Genomic DNA, 17,883 nt, shown 5'->3' on the forward strand with positions numbered 1-17,883 from the left:
GGAATGCCGTGCTCCCAGCCCCATGGTGTCAAAATCTGGATAGTGTTAGCAGAAGTACATCACTTGACCTTAATCAGCATGACAGAAGGAGAGAGGCAATCTCTGCTAGTCAGGCTGCAGGCTCTGTAGGGGTTTACAGGTCAATGTCACTACCTTGAATTTCACCTGAAGATAAGTAGGAAGGCAGTGCGGTCTTTGGAGACCATCTGTGCCTCATTTTCTTCACCTGTAAAATCAGTTATCATCTTCACCAGGGGCTTGTGAGGCTTGATAACCTATGGCTTGATACACAGCCAATTGAAGTCAACGGGGGGGAAAAAACCCTGCCGATGACCGTTAATGTCTTGGGAGCATACCCCTAATCACTGTGAAGCACTTTGAAATCCTCTGAACGCTATGTAGACATGCAAAGTCACTGCTCTTGATGATTTCCAGATGAGAACTGAGTCAGTCATAATGAAGAAGTGATGGAATTTGTGGAGACAACTAAACAGATTCGGCTTTTCCAAAGGATCGTGTCTTTGGCTTAGAAGAGCATATGTCCAAAGGCTCTGTGAAATTTGGCTGCAAAATGTCATTTCTGGCCAATGTGATTCCTGAAATATGACTTTTCCTCTCTGCTTATCTAGTGGAAGGTTGAGGCTTTCTATCATTTGCCATGGCTTCTGCTGAACAAAATTTCACTGCTTTTCTTTTAGGGCCATTTAATTCCCAGAGGCCTTCAGTGACCAGATGTTAAGACAATGGCTACACACCATAAACATGAAAGAAATTTTTCTGGATGAATGAGCTTTAATATTTGATTGTGATTGTCTCCTTGTGCTAATTCATTACACTCTTTTGGGCCATGTGTAATTATTGTACACATCCCAGATGACACAGGCTACAGACTGTCGTACAATCTAAAGCATTCTTTATTTAGCAAATTCTGATAGCCAACCAAATACTTGTTATGAAGGTGGTTGCATAAAGTACTAAGTTATGAGGAAACCTCTTTCTCTATATATATTCTCTTCTAGGGAGTAGAATGAGCATAGTATATCCAGAAATGAAATTTCAGCATTGTGTGTCACCACGTATGAAAATAAAGGCGCCGTCTTTAGGCAGATGTGAGTTAAATCAGACTGGTGTGTTTGTTTAAAACAAAACAAACAAAAAACCCCCAACAAATTAATAAACCAGTGATAGTAAATCACACTGTAAGAAGTGCGGCCTACCATGTCTAAACTGCATTTTGCTGCACTTGGAAAATAAAGTTTTGAATGAATAGCAGCATTTTTTGTGCCTAGTGCTGCTGGGAATATTTAGGAGCCAAGGGACTCCAAGTGAAATTGGAGTCCCACAGTTCTAGGCATTGTACGTATTTAAATAGACAAGATAAAGGGTGGGGAAGGAAATAGAGGCACAGAGAGATGAAGTGACTTGACCAAGGTCACAGAACATGTTGGTGGGAGAGTCCGAAGTAAGCCCCAGGTCTCCTGGCTCCTTACCCCATGCCCTAGCCACTGGATCACACTGCCTCTGTAAAGCCCCTCCAGCAGGACTACTTGTAGGAGTAAGCTGAGTGAGACTTGGCCCTTGTAGTGGATTGATTTTCTTTGAGAAGTGCAACTCTCCAAATGATGCCAGGAAGTTCTGCTGTCTCCTGTATCTTGTTAGGATTGGAGTTTACAGCATGCTAAGGGACAGAAACGAATAAAGCTGCACCAGAGTAAGTCCTTGCAGGTCTGTCTGGGTGAGTCAGATACCCTGGTGATGGGGATGGTACAAGAAGCTGAATAGAATAGAGTTCAGTGCTCAAGCATGCCATTACAATCTGGTGCGGCATCATGTTGCCATGATTTAAAATAGATAAATAAATACAGCCAAAACAGGGTTTCTTTAGTTGTAAACATTCCCTTCCAGTGAACACCCAACACAGCCTCATGGTAGTGTGTGAGCAGCAGGAAATGAAAGTGAGTGACCTCATTGTCTAAACAGTGTGAATTCAAACAAATAGCGCAAAAAGTAGAAAGTTTGGAGGTTCTTCTAGTTTTTAATAGTCTATGGTGGTGTTAGTAACACAGATGAGGCATTCACTCAGGATATGAATGTCTTTTTATTTTAGCAATGTCCTTTTTAAAGCTTTGAGCTACCAAGGCATCGAGATGAACTATTTTCTTGTCTGTATTTTGATAAATGTGTCTGCAAACAGAACTCCTCACTAAGGATAACAAAGAGTCCTGCTTCAAAATCACTGGTACAATATGGCCCTTAGCGCTTAATTTTGTAAGGTGTGAGGTCAGTGGGCACTGAGGGTGACCTGTTGAAATCTTATTGAGCATAAGGGTTTACGGTTTGTATTCTTAGTAAAGTGAGGCTTGATGGAGAAGGGAACCTGATAAGTGAAGGTAAGTCCTGTGCACCAGAAGGCAACGAGCAATGATCCTGACCTCTCCTAATGCATGCCATACCAACGTGCCCCATGAAATCCCCTTTAAACCAATACATGAACAAATAATGAACCTGTTGAAGGAATACAAACCAAGGCCCCACTGCCACATTTCTGTCAGATTGTTTTTAAATCAGGAAATTGAGCTTTTCTGAATAATGTAATTTTCTCTCATGCATAATCTAGCAAATTAGAGAATTCTACTACACTTTATTAATAGTTTATCTCTTGCTTGAGGTGAACTATATTTATGCTTCATTTACTCAAATGTTACTCTTCCCTGTTCGATGGAATTATTATCTGGTAATGTTTATATTCCACAGTATCAGGTTCTAATTAATTAAACTACTGCATAGCAAGATGGATAAAAGGCAGATACTTTTCTCAGAATGCTGAAAAGTACTCTGGATTAAATATTCTGAGGCATTTCCCTCTAATTTAAGAGATAATATACTCCCATAGGCCTGCCTAGTCTACAGTAGTAGATTACTTCCCCTCCTGCACCAGCTCAGCTGTGGGGGATATTAAGGAGGTGGAGCCAGCCATCCACTCTCCACTTCTGTCTGCCCTCATGCCCAGGATGGGGAGAAGCAACCCCTGGGAGAGGAGTAGTTGGCACCAAGTGCTCAAACGTAAAAGGAAGAGCGAGTAGAAAAGGTAACCTGTTGTGCTGGAAGGGGCTAATGGCTGCTGTCAAGCGTATCTTTGATCTCCTAAGCAATTACAGACCGCATTAAAGTGGATGGGCATATTAGCTAGCCTTCATTCAGGCTAAATGAAAGAAGCAATTCAGCTATATTCCTCCATAAGGGAGCTAGAGACAATTGAAGCCACCACCCAGTGTAGCTAAGCCATGCAGCCTGAGGCTTTCCCAGGAACTGATTGCCAACACAAAGGCACTGAGTGGTTGAAGATGTGTGTCAGAGCAGAAAGGCAGAGAAGCAGCTGAGTGTAGCCTTGAGAGGCGGCAGAGAAAGAGCTGTGTGGGACACAGGAATGACTAGAGAGACAAGCTTGGAAACTGTGAACAAGGAAACTATCTACTGTGATCAGGGAAACAAGACTTTGTGCACCTTCTTTATAAATAAACCAAAGAGATACCTGACTCTAATCAATTTATCTTCCTAAAGAAGGCCCCGAATATTGGGTAATCGGTCAGGCTGAAGAGGCTACACTGCTCTGTGTCAAGCTTTCGATAGCAAGCAAATCAATACAGTTGTTTAGTTGAGAATAGAAATGTCAGAAATAGAAATTCCCAGAACAAGGATGAAAATGGCTGGGGAACATTGGTCCAGTGGTTCAGGTACTCTCCGTGGAGTCAAGAGATCTAGGTTCAATTCCCTGCTGAACCGCAAGCTTCCTCTGTGATTGTCGGCAAGTCGCTTAGTCTTTCTGTGTCAGTTTCCTATCTAGACAAAGGAGCTAATGGTACCTCCTATGCCATAAGGTGTTGGGAGGATAAATGCACTAAAGAACATGAGTTGCCATGTTGAAAAATTAGAGAGGGCACAGAAACAATCCAAAAATGATATGAGGACTGGAGGAAATGCCTTTCAGAAAGAGCCTTAGAGCTCAATTTGTTTAGTTCATTGAAAAGAAGATTGAGAGGTGATTTGAAGATAAGCTTTGGCCAAACTTAGGAAGGAAGAATCCCATGCACAGCTATAGGCTGGGGACCGACGAGCTAGGCAGCAGCTCTGCAGAAAAGGACCTGGGGGTAACCGTGGATAAAAAGCTGGATATGAGTCAGCAGTGTGCCCTGGTTGTCAAGAAGCATATTGGGCTGCATTAGGAGGGGCATTGCCAGCAGGTCACGGGAAGTGATTATTCTCCTCTATTCAGCATTGGTGAGGCCGCATTTAGAATATTGTGTCCAGTTTTGGGCCCCCCACTACAAAAAGGATGTGGACAAGTTGGAGAGAGTCCAGCGGAGGGCAACAAAAATGATTAGGGGGCTGGAGCACAGGACTTATGAAGAGAGGCTGAGGGAACTGGGCTTGTTTAGTCTGCAAAAGAGAAGAATGAGGGGGGATTTGATAGTGGCCTTTAACTACCTGAAAGAGGGTTCCAGGGGGGATGGGGCTAGGCTGTTCTCGGTGGTGGCAGATGACAGAACAAGGAGCAACGGTCTCAAGTTGCAGGGCGGGAGGTCTAGGTTGGACATTAGGAAAAGGTTTTTCACTAGGAGGGTGGTGAAGCACTGGAATGGGTTACCTAGAGAGGTGGTGGAATCTCCATTTTTAGAGGTTTTTAAGCTGAGGCTTGACAAAGCCCTGGCTGGGATGATATAGCTGAAGTTAGTCCTGCTTTGAGCAGGGGGTTGGACTAGATGACCTCCTGAGATCCCTTCCAACTCTATGATTCTATGAAACACAGGTTATGCTTGAGCCCAACAATTCAGGGGTAACTGGGTGAAATTTCTTGGCCTGTGAAATAAAGCAGTGTTTCTCAACGCCCAGTCTGTGAGATCTCCCTGACACAGTTTAGGAAGGCAGCAAGCCTGAAAAAGGTTGAGAAACACGGGACTGGAGGATCTAATGGTTTGCCTTCTGAACTTAAGCTATGAGTCTATGAATCATTTTGGGTTTAACTCCTTTTGAGGATAGTGAAACTCACACACAGAATGTATGTAGGTCTAGCTCAATCACACATGCTTAATTTTACACATGTCCGTAGTCCCATTGACTCAGAGATTCCTCACGTGCATAAGTGTTCAAAGGATGGAGGTCACAGAGCTTGATGCAGCAGTCAAAACTCCCGGCAACCCAAAACTGGACTGAAAAAGGGCATAGATTTGCAAGGCCAGTAATCTTGAAAAGAAAGGAAAATTATTAATTTATTTTAGATGCACTATGACAGCAGAGCATGTGAGAGCAGGCAAGATTTGTTTATTTGCATGATTTACGTACTTGGCGCTATGGATATGCATGGTACTGTAACTTGCCAATGAGGCTTAAATGAGGCACCAGTGTTTCATTATTAATTGTACCATTTTTCTAAAATTATGGAGGAATAGGAGTAATAAGGACAATACTTCGCACTTCTTATTCCTGGAACCCAAAGCACTTTAGACCTTAATTTAGCCTCTCAGTAGTTCTTACCCGTTCTCCTGAAGGGTCAGCTAAAGCACAGAAAGTTAAGTGATTCATCCAAGGTCATGTAAGACACAGGTGGAGCTGGGAATAGAACACGAGTTTTGGCTCCTCCTCTGCTGATCTGTTTATAGTATAAACCTATATCAAAGGTGCAATGTTCACCATGCTGTGGGAACCGGTTGTTGGAAAAAGGAAGTTTGTGCCATTGAGGCACTGGCCTATGCAGTGGCTGGAGCGGATGTGTCCTGTACCAGGTAACCTCAGAAGCCAGTGACTAGATGAGACAACCCATCTGTCTGTGACTGGACCTTGTGATTTGTTGCTTTGTCGATCTACAGAATTCCATGGCTAAATTTTGAAGTCCCAGCAATTAGGATGATGTGTGGGGTAATGCTATTCAAATGACAAGGCAGGGTTTTTTTTAGTTAGCTTGTGCATTTCCAAGCAGGCCCCTGAAAATTATCAGCTATGTTCATTCTCTATTGAAAATCTCTAAATGGGTCTGTAGAAATTTAATCTTTCTGTGTTTCCCTTTTTTATTCTCCCAAAATTGGCATTGGCAGTTAATAGTGATTTCTAAAGAATACAAATGTAATGTGATTTTAGGAATTGAAATCCACTATGAATATTTAAAATGCAAATTCTCTGGGCAGCAGTTAATTTTTTAAATTTTTTTATTTTTATTTTCCTGGATGAGAACAATGAGTCACATCCTTTGATAAAGTACACCTTACCTCCATATTATTAACAAATGCAGTCGGGTGAATCGGACTGCATCTGCCAGTGAGAATAGAGATGCTTGTTTGGAGGACAATATTAGATTCCATTCCCAGCATGCTGTGTTTATGGTTCGAAAACCAAAGTACAGATTGGAGATTTGTCCCAGGTCAACATCTCCTTGACAGCCAGTGCACTGTTGCATACCAAATGCTCCCTCATAAAAAGTTGGATGACAAAAACAAACAGCATTACTCTAGAGTAATGGCAGGTACTGATATCTTACACCATCCTGGAAAACGCCTTTCAGATTGCCAGCTCAAAACCCAGGGTAAAAAAAACCAACTGAGGTGACAGGATGATATATACAGTACAAACGGTGGAGACTGAGGTAAAAGGGGAATGCAAGTTATTTTGCAGTAGAAAATCATGACTGGAAAAGCAACCAAGTAGAATGCTGAATACGCTGATTTTGTTGATGATAAAGTAAGAAAATTCAGTGCTGTGCAGCAGGTCATTAATATGGGAATGTGATCTTATTGCTATGTAGGAGCATTTCTTTCAGCAGCAGAGAATGGAAAGAAACATGCCAAAGAACTAGTATCCATTAACACTTAAGCCAGTTGTGGGGAGTGTTAAGTCATGTTATATGACGTGAAGGTGATAGATCCAAAAAGGCATAAGGGCTGTAGAAAATGGTTAACTGCATGACACAGAAATTAGTCATTCTGGGAAAAAAACATTATAGGAAAAAAAACAAAGCTTTAGTAATTAAGGCAATCAAAACACTAGCAATTAATTCAAGCTGGATGAGACCTTTGTCCAGATGTAAAATTGGCTTTATATTGTAGAATTATTTTTTTACACTTCATTTGAATGCTGTTTCGAGCGTTATGTCTATTTAGTCCTACCCCTTGCTCTTTTCTAAATAGTGTACTGCATTCTGGATTTCAAATTACGCACTGAAATTTAATTTCTTAAAAAGTGGCACAATAGGGAACTGTCCTATCAGTGTAAATGCTGTTAGGATGTGGGTAAATTAAGCAAAAATAGTGGTAATGAAAAAAGAACACATCGGACGAAGAAATATGCAGCGAGCATGTAGCTGATTTCACAGCCGGCATGGGGCCTGGGCGGCGCGTTTGGGTCCCAGAGGCAACGACGTGTCCTGTGTGTTGGTGCTGAGGTGTCGGTGCTGGAGAACCCTAGCCCATTTGGCTGCCTGCTCCACTTCCAGATGCAGTTTTGAGTGCAGGGAGGAGCTGCCAGATGAATGGGAGTGGAAGATCATCTACATGGCCTCCGTGGAGAGTGAGAAGTATGACTGGATGCTTGGCTTGGTCCTGGTGGGGCCTGGCCCAGCTGGGAGGCGCATGTTTGTTTTTGAGGCTGAAGCCCCCGCCCAAACCACCTCCCCAAGAGCGATGCAGTGTGGGGTGATGGTGGTGCTCATCCCTGCCACCAACCTGGGCTAGGAGCTCACCCGCATGGGCTACCACATCAACAGTGAGTACTTGGACCGGGAGCTGTGGGAGAACCCGCCCCACAAGCCAGACTTCTCCCAGCTGCAGAGGAACAGTCTGGCCTCCAACTCCAATGTCATCTGCTTCCATGTCAATTGGGATAGCCCTGCCGACTAGATAGAGGACGTCCGAGCCCAAAGGCAGGCTCCCTGCCAGTTGCACCCTTGACAAGGGGCTGGACGCTGCTCCCCGTATCCTGCCTGAGAACTCCACAGATTGCATGTGATGGTCTGGGGAGTGCCCAGACCCAGACAGGGGAGCTCAAGGACACAGCCACTGCATGGGGATGGGGACCTGACTGGCTTAAAGGCGGCTGTGTCCACATACCAGCTACAGTGGTCAATGGGGAAACCTGGATGTATTCCAGTGGGGTAACAAAAGCGGGGTTGATGAGGTGTCTGGCTGCGACCTTTTCCCCTAGCTGAGTGGGGAGTTAGAGGGAATGATTTGTCATGAGACTGGGGGCACTTGCTTTGCAGATAGGTTGGAGGGAATTGGAGCTATAGGGCTGCTGGACTCCTCTCTTCACCCCATCTCCCGCACCCGCCTCAGCTTGATCTCCCCTTCCCGTCTCTGCACCAATCGCTGGTGGCTCAGTAGAAATAACCCTAATAAACATTTAGTCCTTCCCACCCTCCATCAGGCCACCAACTCAGGGAGCCCCCAAAAACTCCATCCCCAGCCCCCTTGAGTACACGTGAGTCTCTCAAACCCCCAGGAACATGAGCCAGCTCTGTGGCTTGTCTTGGGGAGCCATCCCCACCCCTGCACAGACCCAGCTTTGCTCCTTTGGAGCCACTGCAGCCCTGACGCACACCCCCCCTGGTATCATGAGCTGCAATTGAGGCAGACTCCCCGTGAGCCCCCCTTTCCCTGTGTTTAGCTGGGCAGTCATGGTTTACTCTTCTCTGCAGCCCCACACCGCCCACTGTGAGCATTCCAGTAACTTCCAGCAGCGCCCTCTTGCTGAAGAATTGCATTCCTCAGGGGTGGCATCTGGCAACATACCGTCCTAGGCTTGGCCCATGTCTTGCTGTGGTCATGATCCTCCCAGCTCCTCTGGGCAGCAACTCGCTCCACTGTGTCTCTCGGCCCTTCTTGTACCACAGCCCTTCCCAAGGCGAAGGGGCACCAATGTACAGTCCCTGTGACCTTGGGGGTGGGGGTGGCAGTGCACACAGCACCGTGAGGCAAAGGGCAGCCTGATCTGTACTAGGGAGCATTCAGACCCCTCCTACTGGATCGACTGGTTTCCTTTGCCATCAAGAGCCTCTGACAATGCTTACTGCTCTGCTGTGTCGTGCTAGGAACCCCATGTCTGTTCTACTAGAACGACCCATTGCAGCTAGGGCAATAACTGCAGCACAATCCTGAATGGAGCATACTTTCCTCCCATTACCCGGCTCTGGGCTGGAGATACCATTCAGCATAGCTCTCTCTGGAGTAAAGGGCCAGTTACGAGCCCAGCCAGGATCTTTGAGCTCTCCACCAACTCCCTGGAGGAAAGCTCCCCCATAGATTATTTAGGGGAATCTCTGGTTCTCAGTTCTTTTCCAAAATGCCCTGTTATGACCTTGTCCGTTTCCCTCTCTGATGTTGTATGAATGTTATTTGCAGACACCTTTTTTTTTTTTTCTTTAACTATTGGAAGTGTCTGAAGTCAATGTAGGAATAAAACTCTTGGAATGATTTCACAGCCAAAATCATATTGCTCTGTGACCTTCCAGGCCACTTCAATGGCAAAGGCTTATGAGTTCACATGGCCCTCTTGTGCCATCTATGTGATAAATGTTGCGTGTAACTGTTTGCTAGAATGCATTTCGGATGAGATTAGAGAACTTTAAATTCTGTAATTCTGCTGATTTTTTTTTTCTCCCCTCAGTTCAGTACAATACAGATAGATCTCTATTGAAATACCTGGCCAAACTGTTTTTGAATGGCATTAATTTGAGAGGGGGAATAGATTTTCTCCTGTGCTTGAGCCTGTATTAATAAAAAAAGAAAAATGAAACAATAAAGCAAATACTCCGGCAATAATACACTGTTGATTACAGGAAAGGTAGCCTTATGGGTAAGGTGCTGAACTGGCACTCAGGAAATATGGATTCCTGGCTCTGCTGCAGATCTGCTGTCAGCCACTAGGAAGTCATGCCTCTGTTCCCTGTCTATAAAATGGAGATACTACTTTTCTCCCATTCCTTGTCTGTCTTGTCAAATTAGATTATAAACTCTGTGGGGCAGCAGTGTTTTCCTTTTATGTGTTAATACAATGCTTAGCACAATGGGACGTCACTCTCAAATTTGGTCTTCCGATGCTACCATATAAAACGAATAATAAATAAATACAAAATATATGTTGAAAACTTATTCATTATATTGCCCATCAGTTTTTTTAAGATGACAAAATGTTATATTCTGGGTTCACCTTTCTGCTAAAACACTGATCCAAACTGGCATTTTTTATTTTTATTTTTTTTCTTAACGGTGCTGTTGAATCTGTCTCTCTTAGCTTTTATCATCCACATAAGGCCTTTGACACACATCTAAGCAGTTCTGACTCTCTCCAGTAGAGGGCGGTGATGCCCAGCTCATGTCATTGTGACATACATTCACATGGTGGAGGTCTAAGTGAATGGGATTCTTAGTGAAAGGATAATAGCAAATGACTTTTACTATCATCCTTGTTGAAGAGAAATTGTCAAAATAGATTCTCTTTTTGCTGAAAATCTACTGTAAGTATCTGAAATTTCTGTCTGAAAGTCAGTGACCTGTAACTGGAGCAAGTTCAGATACTGTAGTTCAACAGAAACTCTCCCTACCACTAAATTTAAAAAAATAAAAAGAGAGAACGAACATTTCAGAGAATTCTTTCTGAAGCAGTAGCTGAGTAGTAACTGCTTTTTGTCAGCCCCAGAGTCTGATACAAAAATAAAGCCCCTTTTTCCCCTTAGTTCAAGTCTATCTGGGGGGCCCAGCCAGGCAAATGTCTCACTGCAGAATTTCATAGTCAAGAAAAATTGAGTGAAATTGGTAATCCTGCCATATTTATAGCTCTGTTAATTATTTATGCAGATGGCAGATGGAATGCAGATTTAGGGAATGACTACAGTAAATAAATAGCTGTCATGGCCCAGCCAGCTGCATTAAACATTTTCAGCCGTTTATTGCTACCACGCCAGTGTGCTGCCTTCAGTTAATGCCCTCAGTGTAAATGCATAGATATTGGTGTTTAAATGTAGCACTCAAGTCCAAGTATTTGTGTTCTGTTAAAGCTGCAGATTTGGGGGCAGACCATGTCATAAGCCTATGCGGCTGTGCAGGGGTATATAGATGTCTCCCACGCGCCTCCGACCTCACCACAACTGCAGGATCTGTAAAAGATTGACTCAACATACCCATTCCCCAATAGAAAAAGGGGAGTTTGCAGGGTTGTCGCCGTGACAGAATATATCCGTGTCCCCTATGGTGGTAAATTTTATACGAGGTATGCCTTGTGAGGTATCATTTGCAAACTCATAATTTGCTGGTTGTTACTGTCCTGGTACCCTGGATGTGTCAGTTGCTGACAAACAGTGCCTTCCTGGTACTTGAACTGTGAAAATACCTGATTTTGAGGATTTGCTAGCAGATCCTAAAAATAAAGAATTCTTTTGGGTCAAATGAAGTATTTTGTTTCAATTTGGGGTGGTTTTTTTTAAGGGGGTTTAAAATTAAAAAAAAATAGATAAAATCAAAGTAAATTTTTTAAATGAAAAGTTTGTTCTGAATTGAAAATATCCATGAAATGTTTCAATTTTTCAGGATTTTTTTTGGTTTATTCATCTGAAACAATTTGGCAAATTCAATAAGAATTTGCAAATGTTTCAATCAACCCAAATCTGCATTTTTCACTGAAAAAAGTTTTAGTAAAAAAATTTCTACTCTGTTCTACCTGACACTCCTCTGGTGATGGAACTATGCATTTCCCTGTACTTCTAAAAGTGCTATCTAGTTCATAAGGACCCCTGGGGGTAATATCTAGGCTATATCTGGTCGAATCTGTTACAATTTAAATGACCAGTCCTGCAGTCCCTACATGGCAAAGCTGCCATTTGCTACATGTGTAGAAGTAGTAATAATAATGAGCTCTTATCAGTAGATTTCAAAGCTGTGAATTACAAAGATTCACAAAGGTCAGTGTCATTATCCCCATTTTATGGCTTTAATAATAATATCCCTACTAAGGTGAACAGGCTGGAATATGTCATCAAACTTTGGGTTATGAAGGGTTTCTATTGGTCAGGGCAGTGGAGGCATGGTGGAGTTGGGGAGGCTTGCTGTTTTGTGCAGCAGAGAGGAGGGATTATCTATTAGAAATACGCTCATTAGATCAGTTTCCTGCATTTACTATAGGCAGGCATCTGGAGAACCTTCCTTTCTTCTTTATATGTTCTATTAAGAACTTAACACAGTGCAAGGCTGGAGAGTTGTCTTTGCTTTTGTTGCAGCAAATTAAAGAAGTAGAGTTATGTATAATCTACTGTGAGATGGGACAGATTTCTAAGAGCTTGGATTTCACATTTAGGATCAGATTTTCAAAAGAGCTCAGCTCTCATTTAGGCATCTCAAGAAGGACCAGGTTTTCCAAGGTGAGTCCATCAAAGACCCACACCATTGTATAGCTGCTGTTGCCTTGATCCTGCTGCCAGTTGACTCCTGGCTAAATTTCTTCATGAGAATTATTTCCCTGTTTTCAACCTGTAGTTTCAACTAGCGTTTCCTATCTACAATAGCTAACTCGGTTTCTGTAAGGCCTTAATATCAGTGCCTGAAGGTTGGGGTTTTCAAGAGGGCCTAAAAATGTTAGGTGCCCAATCCCAGTGACATTTAATGAGTTTTTTTTGAAAATCCCAGCTGAGCGAATTTGTAGCTTGCATGTGTACAAAAACCTTGACTCTTTGTATCTGCTTAAAAGTTATCCTCATAGCTTTGGTCCTCTTACTGTCTGACCTCACTAGAACAAAAACAGATGGCTGAATGTTGCCTTTGTGTATAGGATGTACAGTGATGCCCCCACCATATCTCCTTCTCTTATCTCTACAATACATCTCAGACCCGCTGTTGATAAATTGTAGCACAGTAGTTTTCATTCCACCAGTTTACGGTAACTAAATGTTCTAAACCATGGCAATGCCTAGGAGTGGGGAAGCAGATGTTACAGTATTTTTAGTAGAACTTTCATACCTACTATGAGTAAAGTAAAAATCAAGGGAAAAGAGTTTTCTTTATAGTGAAGATAAGGTGTAAGTATTTCATACATCATTCTTGTCAAAAAGAGAGCTTCAGTGATAAGAACCAGGGCGAATACATTGACTGGAGGTTGCTATGCTTGTACAGAACTGTTGCTGAATGTGTTTAACAATGATATAGTCTCTTGACATAAGTTAAATGAGACCTCACAGTCTTGGGTTTAGGAACTTTTTCATATTTAAATTCCATTCTTTCAACACTAATGGTATTATCTGCATTAGCAATATGTACAAATAACGGGTTTAGGGGAATGCATGTGCCATATCTCTCTACTCAACTTTATTCCATTGTCAGTGAGACTACAGCTGTGCCAGCTGGAGTGTCCATCTTGTCAGCTCGTAGAAGTCATAGAGTCAGAGTTTAAGGCCAGAAGGAAAGACCAGATCATCTAGTCTGACCTCCTGTACCTCACAGGCTACTAACCACCTCCCAGCCAGCTCCACAATAAGCCCAACAACCAGAATTGAACCAAAACGTTACAGCCCTCAGAAAACCAAACTGCTGTTGTGTTTTGCAGGCAGGAAACAGGAGAAGTGAAGTGAGGTTGGACAGTGTCTGGATGGCTGACCTCCGAGGAGAAGTTGGAGGCTGCTGGAAGTAGTGCTGACGTTTCAGTAAGGATCGCTTTTATCTCTGAGTCAGTATGGAAACCAGTTCCTCCATTGGGGCGCTGTGCAGCTGCAGATGTCATGTTTCAACTGAGACATAAAGCGGAGGTTTTAACCACTCCTTCTTCTTAAACTATCCCATGGCACTCTTAACGTGAACATGATCATTATCCTGAGGCTCCTGGCCAGTTTCAGCTTGACTAATTCTGCCAGCACACCACTCTCTTCCTCCTGAAGATTAAACTGAAAAACTTCTTCTTCACTTCCTCTCCTAATTGCTATTGTGGAGTTGTTGGTGCTCCGCTCCTCTGAAAATCAGGTCACTCTAATCTAGGAGCCTAAATCTGGATTAGGAACCTAGCAGTTTCAAAATATTGACTTGAAGTGCTAAGTAAATCCATGCTGTGAATTGTTTTGCAACTTTTCCAAATTTATTAATTTAATAATAAACCTTTTAAAACCTGTTTAGGCTCATTGCTTACAGCAAATAAAAATGCTTCACACAAAGAGGGAACAGATGGTACTGACTGCTGAATATTTGTTTGAAATATATTTTCAGCCTACAGTCTGGAACTTGTCTTCAGTTGTAAAGGAATCTGTTTAATTGTGGGTTTTGTGATGCTAATGTTGAATAACTACATGTTTCCTTTATACTGGCCTGTTTACTTATCAACATAACTATTTATTTTAGACTTTAGCATACATGCTACGTATCCTCACCAAAAGGAAAATATTTACACATTTGGTGGAAAGAAAAACACATAGGAAATCGGAGGTTTCCTTCAGGGCTAAATTGCCAAACACTTAGCGGGGGCTACTGGATGATCAAGGTGCTAAAGGAGCACTCCAGGAAGACCAGGCCATTGTTGAAAAGCTAAATTAATTCTTTGCATTGATCTTACTGCCGGGAATGTGAGGGAGATTCCCACACCTGAGTCATTTTTTTTAGGTGACAAAAGTGAGGAACTATTCCAGACTGTGGTATCAATAGAAGAGGCATTTGAATAAATAGTATTAAATCACCAGCACCAGATAGTATTTATCCAAGAGTTCTGAAGGAATTAATATGTGACATTACAGAACTATTGACTGGTATGTAACCTACTGCTTAGATCAGCCTCTGTACCAGCTGACTGGAGGACAGCTAATGTAATGCTAGATTTTTTTTTCAAAGCTTCAGGGGCAATCCTGGCAATTACAGGCCAGTAGGTCCAACTTCAGTGCCAGGCAATTGGCTGAAACTATTAAAAACAGAATTAGCAAACACATAGATGAACACGACACGTTGGGAAAGAGCCAACTTGTGTTTTGTAAAGAGAAATCATGCTTCACCAATCAATTAGAATTCTTTGAGCGGGTTAAGAAGCATGTGGACATGGGTGACCAGTGGATATAGTATATTTGGCCTTTCAGAAAGCCTTTGACAAGGTCCCACACCAAAGGCTCATAAGCAAAGTGGGCAGTCATGGGATAAGATGGAAGTTGGTTTTTTTTTCATGGATCAGCAACTGATTAAAAGATTGGAAACGAAGGGCTGGAATAAATGGTCACTTTTCACAATGGAAAGTGGTAAATAGCAGGCTCTTTCAGGATCTGTACTAGGACCTGTGCTGCTTGACATATTCATGAGTGATCTGAAATGAGGATTAAATAGTGAAATGGTAAAACTTGCAGATGGTACTAAATTACTCAAGATAGTTAAGTCCAAAACTGACTGTGAAGCATTACAAAGGATCTCACAAAACTGGGTGATTGGGTAACAAAATGGCAGATGAAATTCAATGTAGATAAATGCAACGTAATGCACATTAGAAAACATAATCCCAACTATGTATACAAGAGGATGGATTCTAAATTAGCTGTTACCACTTAAGAAAAAAATCTTGGGGTCATTGTGGATAATTCTCTGAAAACATCTGCTCAACATGCAGTATCAGTCAAAAAAGCTAATAGAATGTTTTAGAACCCTTAGGAAAGGGATAGATAATGAAATGAAAATATCATAATGCCACTATATAAATCCATGGTACACCTACGCCTTGAGTATGGCATGCAGTTCTGGTCACCACATCTCAAAAAAGATATATTAGAATTGGAAAAGGTACAGAGAAGGGCAACAAAATGATTAGGGGTATGGAAAAGCTTTTATTTAAGGAGAAATTAAAAAGACTGGCACCATTCATCTTAGAAACAAAACAACTAAGGGGGGATATAATCATGAATGATGTGGAGAAAGTGAATAGGGAAGTGTTTTTTACCCCTTCCCATAACTCATGAAACAGGGGTCATCCAATAATATTAATAGACAGCAAGTTTAAAATAAACATAAGGAAGTACTTTTTCACACAATGTATGGTCAACCTGTGGAACTCATTGCCAGGGGATGTTGTGAATGCCAAAATGATAACTAGGTTCAAAAGAGAATTATATAAATTCATGGAGGATAGGTCCATCAATGGCTATTAGCCAATTTGTTACGGATGCAATTGGTTGCAATTAGCCTCACCAAAAGGAAAATATTTACACATTTGGTGGAAAGAAAATCACATAGAAATCAGAGGTTTCCTTCAGGGCTAAATTGTCCTGAATTGCCTAAATTGCAACTAGCCAATTGGTTAGGGATTGGTTAGGGATGCAACCCCATGCACTGGGTGTACCAAAGCCTCAGACTGCCAGGAACTGGGACTGAATGACAAGGGATAGATCACTTAATAATTGCCTTCTTCTGGTCATTCCCTCTGGAGCATTTGGCACCAGTTACTGTTGGAATGCAGGATACTGGATGAATCATTGGCCTGACCCACTATGGCCGTTTTTATGTCCTTCTATTGAAGTCAATGGGAGTTTTGCCATTAACTTGAATTGGAGTAGGATATGAGTCCTTATACAACACAGTAGAGGAACTTGGAATTCTACCCATGGATGTGTTATCCAGGGTTTCTGTGAGTCGGTATCAGGACATAAACCAAGGAAACGCTGTGCATCTGCCTGCTATATGGCTGGCAAAAGACAAGTCAAAATCAAGTGCTTTAACTTAAAGCTTTATTTCACAGTCTTAGCAATTCCCATTGGAAATTTTACCATCGTCTCCACTTATAAGGCTTAAGCATATACACATACGATAGATATTAGAGTACCTCAGAAGTCAGGGTAACTGATAGTTACCCCCACAAGTTTGAAGCAGTCTTTGGATGATTCAGTCACAGATTTCCGGATGGCTGGTCCTTCTGTCCGTGCCTGGCAATCTTTCAGTGTGTCCACGAAATGATCGGCTCTCTTAAACTCACTACCTCCCATTATACCCATTATTACAAAGACATGTCAATCAAGAATATGTTATATAGCTGACCAAACAAATCAATCAATAGGCAGAAACAGGAGTTAGAGATATGTCAGTAAAAAGAAAATATTGTTAAGCAACCAGTCTTGAGCTGTTAGTCTGGTAGCTAGATTGCCCCATAGCTGCAGTTCTAAAATATATCCAGACTTCCTGTTTTTCATAGATATCTGCCCCAGCATATTCAGAGAGAGTGAACACGTAGAGCCAGGCTTACTTCACGTATTCACTGTCTACTTCCTCGCCCCCCTCCCAGTGTGCTTTGTTATGCTAAATTCCTGCAAAGGCCTGAAAATGGCTAAAAGCAGCAAGCACAATAATTGACAGTCCATCCCAATAATTGGCAGTGGCTTGGACACCTGACTGGTTGCCCTGTACAGATGCATTTGGGCCATTCCCATTGACTTCACATTTGCATTTCAGAGCAAAATCCTGGGTCATTGGCTAAACAGCCTCAACCTGCATCTATATACTCTGCTTTACAGTATCACATTCTGTAAGATCAGTTCGTCGTACCCCATGGTGTCTGAGTCATTCCCATTGCTCTCTGATCTTAAGGCACTATTTGAGAAAGCTCTGATTTTAAGCAGAAGCAATGCTTTTTTCAAGGGGACATCCCTTGAGATTAATGCTATTGGTGCTACTTAGAAGTCTCTCTTCCTGCCAGCACATCATCTGGTTTTCATAGTCCGTGTCCTGCTTCCAGCTGAGACCCAATATGGTGCTAAATACAAATCATACAACTGCTGTCATGTAGAAACTGCACTCACATCTGACCCATGCATAAACTTCCTGTCAGGTAGATAAGATCATCATTAAATAGTTGAGAAAAGATTGCAAGAGGACAACATTAGGGTAGAAGAACACATACCCAACCCAATTA

General features: G+C 42.3%; 1 long non-coding RNA gene and 1 pseudogene across 1 annotated transcript in view; both read left to right on the top strand.

The window, feature by feature from the left end:
* LOC137155299 (uncharacterized) overlaps nucleotides 1–14,127 on the top strand; it is a 31,592-nt gene extending 17,465 nt beyond the window's left edge. The window contains exon 2 of the long non-coding RNA XR_010920403.1: nucleotides 13,573–14,127. This is a non-coding gene — a long non-coding RNA (uncharacterized lncRNA). The remainder of the gene's footprint in view (nucleotides 1–13,572) is intronic.
* On the top strand, nucleotides 6,602–7,992 carry LOC137155251 (histone chaperone ASF1B pseudogene; annotated as a pseudogene).
* Nucleotides 14,128–17,883: the final 3,756 nt, after the last annotated feature.

The sequence above is a fragment of the Emydura macquarii genome, unplaced genomic scaffold, assembly GCF_026122565.2.
Source record: "Emydura macquarii macquarii isolate MOO-44397 ecotype Brisbane River unplaced genomic scaffold, CSIRO-AGI_Emac_v2 contig_1348, whole genome shotgun sequence".
Classification (NCBI taxonomy): Eukaryota; Metazoa; Chordata; order Testudines; family Chelidae; genus Emydura; species Emydura macquarii.